Genomic DNA, 12975 nt, shown 5'->3' with positions numbered 1-12975 from the left:
ACTCGTGCCCACCAGTTCTTATAACCGGCAGTTACTAGTTACCAAAGCTAAGGGATTTTTGGTTCAAACTCAGTATAGAATTTAGTATGTACTTGTGTCCATTGTTTAAAATAAAGTGCATGTATTCTCAGCCCAAAAATATATATTGCAAAAGCATTTAAAAAGGGAGCAAATGAAACTCACCTTAGCAGCATATAAAGTCGTTCACTAAAATGTGATCGAAACTTGGATTACCAAATAATCGTAGATCTCAACCTAGAGAACATATGTTGGTCAATAAATGTCTATCAAGCTAAGTCATGTCATAGTGTATCACAATCCTAATGCTCGAGATCGACATACAAAAGTTATCCAAAGTCGTTTCAAAAAGTCAATTTTGACATTAGTTCAATAAAACGAGACATACCTTATATAAGGAGTCATTTACTCGGTTGTTAATATTCAAAAATCCATTTTATCAATCTAGTAAACAAGTTGTTTAAATCTTAATTGCAGATTCAAAAGCAATTTCAATTAACGTCAATCATAATTCAGTTGATCATATCTTTTAATCCGTTCATCGAAACTATTCGATATCTAAATGAAAAGTCATTGATTTTTCGCCAGCTTTCCAAAAACATGCATATCATATACCTTTTACCAGTAACATATGTGTTTAATTCGTGATTCATCATAAACTGTTTAACGACGAAATTTAGCATACAAGCATGTATAAATATATATACTCGAGCATTAGATATGGATACACAATTAATATATAAAAGATAAAATATGAGTGCTTACGTATCAATATTGAGATTCTATATTGTAGGAAAGTACGTAGACGTAACGGAGATGATAAATATTAGATTTGATTCACAAATATACCCCCGAACATTACCCATAACCTCCTTGGCAATAACCCATAATTTCTTTAGCTCTATCCCGCTTGAAAACCATTTTGAAAGTGACACGCTCATAACCTCGTCGTAGTATTTTATGTATAATACTAATTAATAATAATAAGATTAATAATAATATTAATCTTAATAATAATAATAATAATAATAATAATAATAATAATAATAATAATAATAATAATAATAATAATAATAATAATAATAATAACAATATTAATAATATAAATATAAATAATAATACGGAGGAATGAAGAATGAAAAGTGAATCATAAATCAGAAAACGTTCGAATTTATAGATGTGGCCAGATTTCAGACCCCATGAAATCGCATGAGTTTTCAGTGTTTTTGCCATGCGATCGCATGACCGCCTTTTCCGTTTTTGTTTGCTAGTGTTTACTGTAGCAAATCACTGTAGCACTGTAGCAAAGTACGGTTTCACTGTAGCAAATAGTGTTTTACTGTAGCAAAGTCATTTTTACTGTAGCAAATAATGTTTTACTGTAGGAAAGTCGTTTTTACTTGAATATATATATATATATATATATATATATATATATATATATATATATATATATATATATATATATATATACATACATATAATTGTCCATGAATCGTCGAGAGTAGTCAAAGGTAATTGTATATATGAAACAGTTCTAAAATTTTGAGACTCAATCTAACAGACTTTGCTTATCGTGTCGAAAACATTAAATCATTTAAAGATAAAGTTTAAATTTGGTCAGAAATTTCCGGGTCATCACAGTACCTACCCGTTAAAGAAATTTCGTCCCGAAATTTAAGTGAGGTCGTCATGGCTAACAATCAAAATGTTTTCATGACGGATATGAGTTGATAAATAGAATTTTATCACCGTTGAATTATATGGATAAAACAATCCGATTTCTCGAAGCGTATGAGAGAAGTTATCGTAAAAGAGTGAAATGAAAGAATAGAGATTCGTCTTAACTTTTGACGTAGTTACGATTGATTTCCGGAATTTAAGGAATAGAAAATCTTCATAATCTAAATAAGATTTGATTCTTCAGAATTTGCGGAAATTAGGATTTTCTTTGATTAAATGCGTAATCTGCCTCGATTGCTATGTCTGATATTTTCCTATAAATTGACCTCTCCCGTTTCATTTATTTTCACCACTCCTATAATCTTCTTTCTTATTTCATACATCCCAATAGATTGTGAAAATGCTTAATCCAGTTCTGATTCTTGATATTTTCCTGGCTATCGTATCCTTCATTCTTCTTTTTCATCTGCCACAAGAGAAAGTTATTTTCTTCTACTATTACCTTGGAGTTATAGTGTTTTTCATTCTCCCGTGTCTTTATATTGCTATACGCATTGATATACACGGTTTGTAATTTCGGGGTTGTTATCGGGCTTTATATTCTCCATTATATTTCGGAGCTTCATACTTTCGTTTTTCTCTTCCCGACCTTAAGTCAAGTGGATAATGGTCCAGAATTCGTAGGTATGAAGTTTCAGATGAACATAACTAATGTTCTAAGAAAGAAATGGTAATAGTACAATCTGACTTGTCAAATTACCAGAATACCTCGAAAAAGACCGAATCATTAAGAAAATATTTTCTTGATATTTTTAGAGATTATATAGAATGAAAGAGTTATGTAACATGGTTCATGATGAGGGTATGATCTGTGAACCTTTATCACGTTCCATTAAAAACTCAGCATGACTTACTGTAATATAATCACGTTGATCAAATGTCATTATATTATACTAACTCATGCTTCACTTCCCAACACTACTTCAAAGACAACCATTTTTCGAAATTTTCAGAATTTAGAAACTGAAACAGTTTATTTTATGATATAACACAGATAGCGCGAAGAGATGAATGATTTCAGATAAGAATAGTTATGAAAATATCTTCAGAAATATGGAGGATATTTATAACGGAAGATACGATGATATCTTATAATATTTAAGATAAGATGATGATAAAGAATATTATACGTAAAGGTTTTAGAGTAAGGAGCAAGGTATTCGCTAATGATTTCAGCAGACACTGAATCATTTGGATTCTTTGAAGGTAGATTTAGTCTTTGTGATTTGTCCACAGCCTCCTTCATGGTCTGCTCAATCTGTTTTTCAGTTCCAAACCTTCTCTTTTTCTCAGCTTTACCACCATTTATCATCAAACTTTTGACTGTTAAGGTCGTTTACAGTTTTTACTGCTTCATCAACATTGTTCCAATTTCAGAGAACTATTTCATAGTTTGGGATGTTTTTCAGAAACTTCACATTCGAAGTATGTAAGTCTAGAAGATAGATGTTATCTATATATAACTGTTGTCGTAGAAAATGCTGTGAGATTCAAAATACTGATTGCTAATTCCCGGTAGTTGGTATGACAATTACCGTTACAAGATGTGGATGAGTACATGATAGGGTTTCAATGAGTATAATGACTTTTCGAAAGGTCAAGGATCAATGAAGTTGTTGGTAAATTTACTGCTAATGTGGTGGAACATAAAAGGTTCTCCAGTAACAAAAATGTATATGTCAAGGTTATAATAAGACTAATCTGAAAAGTCGAAATTGACTGGTTGAAAGTGGGGTAAAACTGGATACTTTGAAAAAGAAATTGCAAGGTTATTTTCAGTAAAACAACGCTAAAGGATCTTGCACAGTTTTGAAGTCAAAGTATAGATTTGAAAGATGTAGAGATCTAAGAATGATGTCACCGGTTCAGAGTTATGACTTGGATTCTGATCCGTCAATATCAGAATATGTATTTGAATTTGTATGGAAACGATTGTATATCGCTGTGAGCATAGTTAATAATTTTTGAATCAAAGTTGAAGAATGTACAATATAACATATTAATTGTGAACTTATATATTTCCCAGGAATTATCTACCCGTTAAAGATTTCACAAGTAATATTTTGTACAAAAGAATTTTCATTACAGTCTTTATGAAAATATATGTATGTATATTTCTTCAGATGTAATACGGATTTAATGAGTTAATATCATATTAAGCTCATTTGATTTTCGACTTGACTTAAAAATGATTAATCTCTAAAACATTAAAGATTACATAGTCTTTGCGGAGTATTTCACTAATGAAATCAACACTTCATTATTTATTCGTATTGATATTCCTCAGTGAAGGATGTTGGTGCTCGTGGAATTTTTGTGAACCTTACAAGGCACAGATGATGTTTTCTGGAAAGTTTCAAGTACATCAAAAATGAAAATGTAAAATCAATTATGTAATTGAATAATACACTTGGTTTATTATGAAATGGAATTCATTAAGTTGAAACAGAGATTGTAGTTAACAATGGTTAAGTTGTTAAGGAAGGATGTACATCATTGCATATTAGTAATATGAACTAACCGAGTAGTACCTACCAGTTAAGATTCACACGTAATAACTTAGTACGAAAATATTTATTTTGATTTCAAAATTCATATATATTAAATATACATAAAATTTCTTCAGGGGAAATGAGTTAATACTTCATCGGTTATTATTGCTGGTATTTCTTGGTAATTACGGTGCGTATGACATTGATGCTCGTGGAATAGATTGTGAAGTTGAGGTTTGCGATGCGGTTGTTGTTGGTGGTGGTAATGGTACTGTTGGTGTTGTTGTCGGTGGTACTGTTGATGCCGGTGATGTTGCTGGTGCTTGTAACCTTTGCACCATATTCTCCAAAGCCACTACCCGAGCGCGAAGCTCGTTGACTTCTTCTACTACACCGGAATGATTGGCGGTTCGGACGAGTGGATGAATAAGATCCAGAATTTGAGATAGTATATTATCGTGAGGAGATACTCTGGAAATGAGAGAGAAAATGGTGTCTCGAACAGGTTCGCCGGTAAGTGCTTCAGGTTCTTCGCCAAGAGGGCAATGTGGTGGATGGAAGGGATCGCCTTCTTATTGTCTCCAATAATTAAGTAGACTACGAACCCATCCCCAATTCATCCAGAATAGGTGATGGCTGATTGGTTGATCCATTCCGATTACACTATCTTCGGAATTCAGGTGAATATCCATATCGGAATAGCTGTCGGAGTTTAAGGATTTTGAACTAGATACGGGATCCATCTTGTATAATTAGGGAGTTGATTTTTGATATGAATTAGATTATAGAATTTAGTTTGGTATTCTTCAATACATAATTTACATATGTATATATAATACCAAATTCCATAAATCACCGAGGAATTTTCGGAAGATGTCAGGAAAAGTTTACAGTAACAGATAAGCTAAGATATGAATTTTTGTCTATACACTATTTATGCAATAAATGCAGGAAAACGTGTCTAGACTTAAGAATGATAAGCAGGTAATTTTCGACAAGAAATGATAAGCAAAACTTTTGACATGCAGCTACGGTCGAAGTCCAGACTTACGAATGCATCCTAATAACTATCAGTAGATACACTAATGCAAGACCTGGTTCACTAGGACCAACGTTCTGATACCAACTGTGACGATCGTTCCAAATCCATATGGACGAACACGTCATTCATCGATTTCATTGCGAGGTATTTGACCTCTATATGATACGTTTTGTAAACATTGCATTCTTTTGAAAAGGCACACCATAAATGAATATTTAAATCAAAGGTTTTCGACATCTGATGATTTCTACATATAGACAATCATCATAAATAATAGTTTACAATAGTACTTCCGTTGACAATGCAGTCAAAATAAGATACATGGTGATGATTTGGTGAATGCAATGTTTCCTTGAAAAATATGCCATGTAAGACTCCATGCACATAGCTTGTCTAACATATAAGCAAACAGCAGAAGACTTCTAGGGAACCTGAGAATAAACATGCTAACAAGTGTCAACATAAAGGTTGGTGAGTTCATAGTTTTAATGTTTTGCATAATCTGTACATAAAGGTGGATCACAAGATTTCAGTTGTTTCATCCAGAAACGTTTATCAAAATATTCTAAGAAATTGAGCACCCTGGTAACTAAACTTAACGTATATATAATTTATACCCTTTGTATAATCATCTTAATAATACACGCAAACCAACGTGTACGCTTCTCAAATAGCATACGTCCATTAAAAGGCTAGTGCTCTAGCTCGGACGGGGATATCAAGCCCTATGGATCCATATACTACTACTCGCGCCCACCAGTTCTTATAACCGGCAGTTACTAGTTACCAAAGCTAAGGGATTTTCGGTTAAAACTCAGTATAGAATTTAGTATGTACTTGTGTCCATTGTTTAAAATAAAGTGCATGTATTCTCAGCCCTAAAATATATATTGCAAAAGCATTTAAAAAGGGAGCAAATGAAACTCACCTTAGCAGCATATAAAGTCGTTCACCAAAATGTGATCGAAACTCGGATTACCAAATAATCGTAGATCTCAACCTAGAGAACATATGTTGGTCAATAAATGTCTATCAAGCTAAGTCAGGTCATAGTGTATCACAATTCTAATGCTCGAGATCGACATACAAAAGTTATCCAAAGTCGTTTCAAAAAGTCAATTTTGACATTAGTTCAATAAAACGAGACATACCTTATATAAGGAGTCATTTACTCGGTTGGTAATATTCAAAAATCCATTTTATCAATCTCGTAAACAAGTTGTTTAAATCTTAATTGCAGATTCAAAAGCAATTTCAATTAACGTCAATCATAATTCAGTTGATCATATATCTTAATCCGTTCATCGAAACTATTCGATATCTAAATGAAAAGTCATTGATTTTTCGCCAGCTTTCCAAAAACATGCATATCATATACCTTTTACCAGTAACATATGTATTTAATTCGTGATTCATCATAAACTGTTTAACGACGAAATTTAGCATACACGCATGTATAAATATATATACTCGAGCACTAGACATGGATACACAATTAATATATAAAAGATAAAATATGAGTGCTTACGTATCAATATTGAGATTCAATATTGTAGGAAAGTACGTAGACGTAACGGAGATGATAAACACTAGATTTGATTCACAAATATACCCCCGAACATTACCCATAACCTCCTTGGCAATAACCCATAATTTCCTTAGCTCTATCCCGCTTGAAAACCATTTTGAAAGTGACACGCTCATAACCTCGTCGTAGTATTTTATGTATAATACTAATTAATAATATTAATAATAATAAGATTAATAATAATATTAATCTTAATAATAATAATAATAATAATAATAATATAATAATAATATTAATAATAATAATAATAATAATAATAATAATAATAATAATAATAATAATAATAATAATAATAATAATAATAATAATAATAATAATAATATTAATAATATAAATATAAATAATAATACGGAGGAATGAAGAATGAAAAGTGAATCAGAAATCAGAAAACGTTCGAATTTATAGATGTGGCCAGATTTCAGACCCCATGCGATCGCATGAGTTTTCAGTGTTTTTGCCATGCGATCGCATGGCCGCCTTTTCCGTTTTTATTTGCTAGTGTTTTACTGCAGCAAAATAGTGTACTGTAGCAAATCACTGTAGCACTGTAGCAAAGTACGATTTCACTGTACCAAACAGTATTTTACTGTAGCAAATAGTGTTTTACTGTAGCAAAGTCATTTTTACTGTAGCAAATAATGTTTTACTGTAGGAAAGTCGTTTTTACCTGTACATATATATATATATATATATACATATACATACATATAATTGTTCATGAATCGTCGAGAGTTGTCAAAGGTAATTGTATATATGAAACAGTTCTAAAATTTTGAGACTCAATCTAACAAACTCTGCTTATCGTGTCGAAAACATTAAATCATTTAAAAATAAAGTTTAAATTTGGTCAGAAATTTCTGGGTCATCACAAAAACTCAATCTAAATCGTAAATCTAAACCCTAAACCCTAATATCTAAACCCCAATAGCTAAAACCTCAACATACGCTCGAAAAACACGATAATTGTTATATATTACTTCTTAAAGCGTTTTCCCGCCAAAATAAAAACATTTATCACAAAGTGTCTCTACTAAATATTCATATTTTCATCCCATCTATAATGTTTGTGAACAAAGTTTTCTCAAAAAACGAAAAAAAAAAAATTTTTGCTTCCCCCCGCTTCCCCCGATTGGTTACTTCCCTCTTGATCTTACCACTATATATATATATATATATATATATATATATATATATATATATATATATGTATATATATATATATATATGTATGTATATATATATATATATATACATATATATATATATATATATATATATATATATTTATTTATTTATTTATTTATTTATTTATATATATAAAGGGAGAAGGATCCAGCGAGAACTTTTTTAGTGTGAGTGTAGAGACCCGTCCTAATCCATCTGGAAGAAGTCCATATCGATTATAAACGATTCACAACAGTTGATTACATCGCGAGGTACTTGACCTCTGTATGATACTTTTTACAAACATTGCATTCGTTTTTGAAAAGACAATCTTTCATTACATCAAAAGTTGACGGCAGACATACCATTTCATAATATATCTAACTATAATTGACTTAATACTAATCTTGATAAACTCGACGACTCGAATGCAACGTCTTTTGAAATATGCCCGGAATGACTCCAAGTAATATCTATAAAATGAGCAAATGCACAGCGAAAGATTTCTTTCGTACCTGAGAATAAACATGCTTTCAAGTGTCAACCAAAAGGTTGGTGAGTTCATTAGTTTAACATAAATAATCATTTCTATCATTTTAATAGACCACAAGATTTTCATTTCTCATAAATATACGTCCCATGCATAGAGACAAAAATATCATTCATATGGATTGAACACCTGGTAACCGACATTAACAATATGCATATAAGAATATCCCCATCATTTCGGGATCCTCCTTCGGACATGATATAAATTTCGAAGTACTAAAGCATCCGGTACTTTGGATGGGGTTTGTTAGGCCCAATAGATCTATCTTTAGGATTCGCGTCAATTAGGGTGTCTGTTCCCTAATTCTTAAATTACCAGACTAAAAAGGGGCATATTCGGTTTAATAATCCAGCCATATAATGTAGTTTTAAGTACTTGTGTCTATTTCGTCAAACATTTATAAAAACAGCGCATGTATTCTCAGTCCCAAAAATATATATTGTAAAAGCATTTAAAAAGGGAGCAAATGAAACTCACGCATATAAATATTGTAAAATAGTTAATAAAGCATTTGCATGTATTCTCAGCCCAAAAAATGAATTGAGTAAAAAGGGATTAAACGAAACTCACCATACTGTATTTTGTAGTAAAAATACACATGACGGCACTTAACAACTGAACAATGCAGGATTGGTCTCGGATTCACGAACCTATATCATTTGTATATTTATTAAAAGTATAATGGAATCACATAAATTCCTTTATTAGTATATATTATTTATATGCTTTTAGTTATATATATAGTTTATACCAAATTCCATTAGATACTTATATTATATCGTAAATTATATTATATATATATATATATATATATATATATATATATATATATATATATATATATATTTGTTTTTGTATTTAATTAGGATGATTAGTATCTATATATTTAGTTATCTTAATATATCTATATACATATGATTAGTATTATAAAAGTATCATAGTTTGTTACATATAAGTACTTATATCAATAAGGTTTGTTTGATATATATATATATATATATATATATATATATATATATATATATATATATATATATATATATATATATATATATATATATATATAGGTATATAAACTATTACTATAATTATAGTATATTTAATAAGTATGTTTTAGGTACAAACTATCTATCTGAAAAAAAATGATAGTTTGGATAAATAATGATTTACCAATAATAATAACTTCCTTGATAATGATAATACTAATAACAATAATGATTTTGTTAAAAAAAATGGTACATATGTTAATAATAATAATACTAATAATTACAACAATGATATTAATACTAATATAATAATAACTCGTATTATTTTTATAATAACAATAATAATTATCCTAATCATAATAATAATAATACATGTATTATTAATAATAAGTATTCTTAAACTAATAATAATAATAATAATAATAATAATAATAATAATAATAATAATAATAATAATATTAATAATAATAATAATAATAATAATAATAATAATAATAATAATAATAATAATAATAATAATAATAAATGAAATGAATAAAAAAAATGAACTACCTTAAATGAAAGGGCTGTTAAAAAGAATTGTTCCATCAGGGACTCGAACCCCCGACCTTTCGCATACCCGTCCCTCCTCTAAACCAACTGGGCTATCGCCATTTTTCTGATTAACTAGTCCACCTAATTTATATATCTAATATCTAACAACGAGTATTTCATCCTCTTCAAAATCCAAATGAACCGTGAATTAACTTGATAATAATAAAAAAAAACGTGTTTGCATCAGTGTTAAGATAAAAATATAAATTCAAAACATTTAGCTAGTAATTAAATGAATAAAAAAAATAAATTAAAAAAAATAAAAAGGAAAGAGGCTGCTGTGCAGCGACGAAGAACAAGAAGAAAAAAAATATGATTTTGGTTTTTAGGAGTTTTTAGACAAAGGTTCCTTCACAAAATATTTTCCAAATCAGTTTTATAAACTACTGAATTCATCAATTGATCAAGAAACTTCAACACACTCACGAATTTCGCGATGAACTAATTATTTGACTTTTTGGAAAATATCTTTGACTCTAAAATTTGAATTCGATATCAAAAATTGGAACCCAAGATTTTGCAGATAGTTCTACGAGATGAATCCTAACAATACTGCATTTATAGAATTTGAAATAGGATTTAAATTCAATTTATGACCAAAAAGTAGTAAGTACAGAGTGTATTCTGTGTTCATCGATTTTTTTATATTTCCTTCACGAATTACACTGATTGTTTGAATATAATGGGATGGATAAGAAGTAGAAATATGATTTGATAACATGAAGTCGACTTATAACAAGAATCAGACAATAGCATCATTGAATTTTCCATCAGGTAGTTAAATAAAGAAAAAAAATAAAAAAGTAGGATTAGTTGTAACAGATTTTGGATTGTTGCTCCTAATTGATTCTAATTGATACGAGTTTAATAGTAGATGGACAGATTGCTCACAGTAGGATAGTGAAAGAAATTTGATTACGTACCCAATTAATCTCTTGAAGGTATATATTCGTATATCTATATCTGTTTATTAATAAATCTGTATTTTATAAACCTATTTATCTATATATGTATTTATATGTATATATATCTAAAATTTATATATATCTATAAGCTGTTTATATATATATATATATATATATTTATATGTATATTTGGCTGCATTTTATATATATATATATATATATATATATATATATATATATATATCTTGTTTATATATCTGATATATAAATAATTCATAAATCAATATATTACTACTATTAATACTAATAACAATTTTATTATTAATACTATTATTGTTAATGACTATTATTGATATTTTGATAATATTAATTAAAAAAATGATAATAATAATAATGATAACAGTGATGTTACTATTTACATTTTTTTTATTCATACTAAAGGTAATTACAATAATATTAATAACTATATTTTAATTAGTAATTACTTTTATCATTTATCAATTGCATCATATTTACTTTTTATATGATATATTGAATCTTTAACATTTATCATTATTTATGTATAGAATTTGTACATATATATATATATATATATATATATATATATATATATATATATATATATATATATATATATATATTTATTTATTTATTTATTTATTTACAAACGATTGTTCGTGAATCGTCGGGAATAGTCAAGGTAATTGAATATGTAACGTAGTTCCGAAATTCTCAAGACTCAACATAATAGACTTTGCTTATCGTGTCAGAAACATATAAAGATTAAGTTTAAATTTGATCGAAAATTTCCGGGTCGTCACAGTGAGAACTCTAGAAACTCCAAATACACTTCAAATACACTAAAATTCGAGCAAAAAAGGTGCGCGGGCGAGCAAAAAAAAAGGAAATTCGAGCAAAAATACAAAACACGGTCGAACAAAAAAATCATAGTCGAGCAAAAAAAAATTTCTTCGAATTTAAAAAATGTAGAACACATTTTTGTTCGACTATCATGTGTTCTACATTTTTTTATTCGAATTTAAAAAATGTAGAACACATTTTTGTTCGCCCGCCTTTTTTTTTTGTTCGACTATCAATTTTTTGTTCGCCTGCCATTTTTTTGTTCGAATTTCAAAAATGTAGAACACATTTTTGTTCGAATTTCAAAAATTTAGAACACATTTTTGTTCGCACGCCTTTTTTTTTGTTCGAGTATCAATTTTTTTCGTCCGCCTTTTTTTGCTTGAATTTCCCCATTTTTGCTCGAATTCGTTGTTTTTTGCTCGCCCGCTACTTTTTTGCTCGGATTTCAGTGTATTTTGGTATATTTTTGAGTTCTCAGGGTTCTCACACCAAAAAAATTCTCATTTGATCCCTCTACTATATATGAATTAATTACAAATCAATTAGAATATATAATACAAGTATATAATAATATATCCTTATTTCAAAATCATATGTTATTCTTATTAATAATAGTTTAAATATATTGTTTATATTATTATATAAATATATAATATAATATAATATTTGATGGGATAACATCTGGATTCAAACATAAAATTTTTGTCAATCTCTAAATTATTTATAAATCCGCCATATGAAAACCTCCAATTTATAGTTAATATTAAAATCCTATAATGATGATATTGTTATTAGAATAAATTTTTTTAAGAAAAAATCAAAAGAAAAAAAATCTAAGCATGGTGGGTAATGTCATTAATCCTAAGTATTTTATAATTAAGATATAGTAACTAATTATTTAATAACCTCCCCTATTATTATGGAAAGAAAATAAAACACTCCCATAATCATATGCACAATATTTGAAACATTATGTACAACCTTATGGTAAAAACACCATATGACCATATGTACAATATTTGAAACATT

The sequence above is a fragment of the Rutidosis leptorrhynchoides genome, chromosome 6 (assembly GCF_046630445.1).
Source record: "Rutidosis leptorrhynchoides isolate AG116_Rl617_1_P2 chromosome 6, CSIRO_AGI_Rlap_v1, whole genome shotgun sequence".
In the NCBI taxonomy this organism is placed as follows: Eukaryota; Viridiplantae; Streptophyta; class Magnoliopsida; order Asterales; family Asteraceae; genus Rutidosis; species Rutidosis leptorrhynchoides.
The sequence above is the reverse complement of the archived record's forward strand: the minus strand, read 5'-3'. Positions refer to the sequence as shown.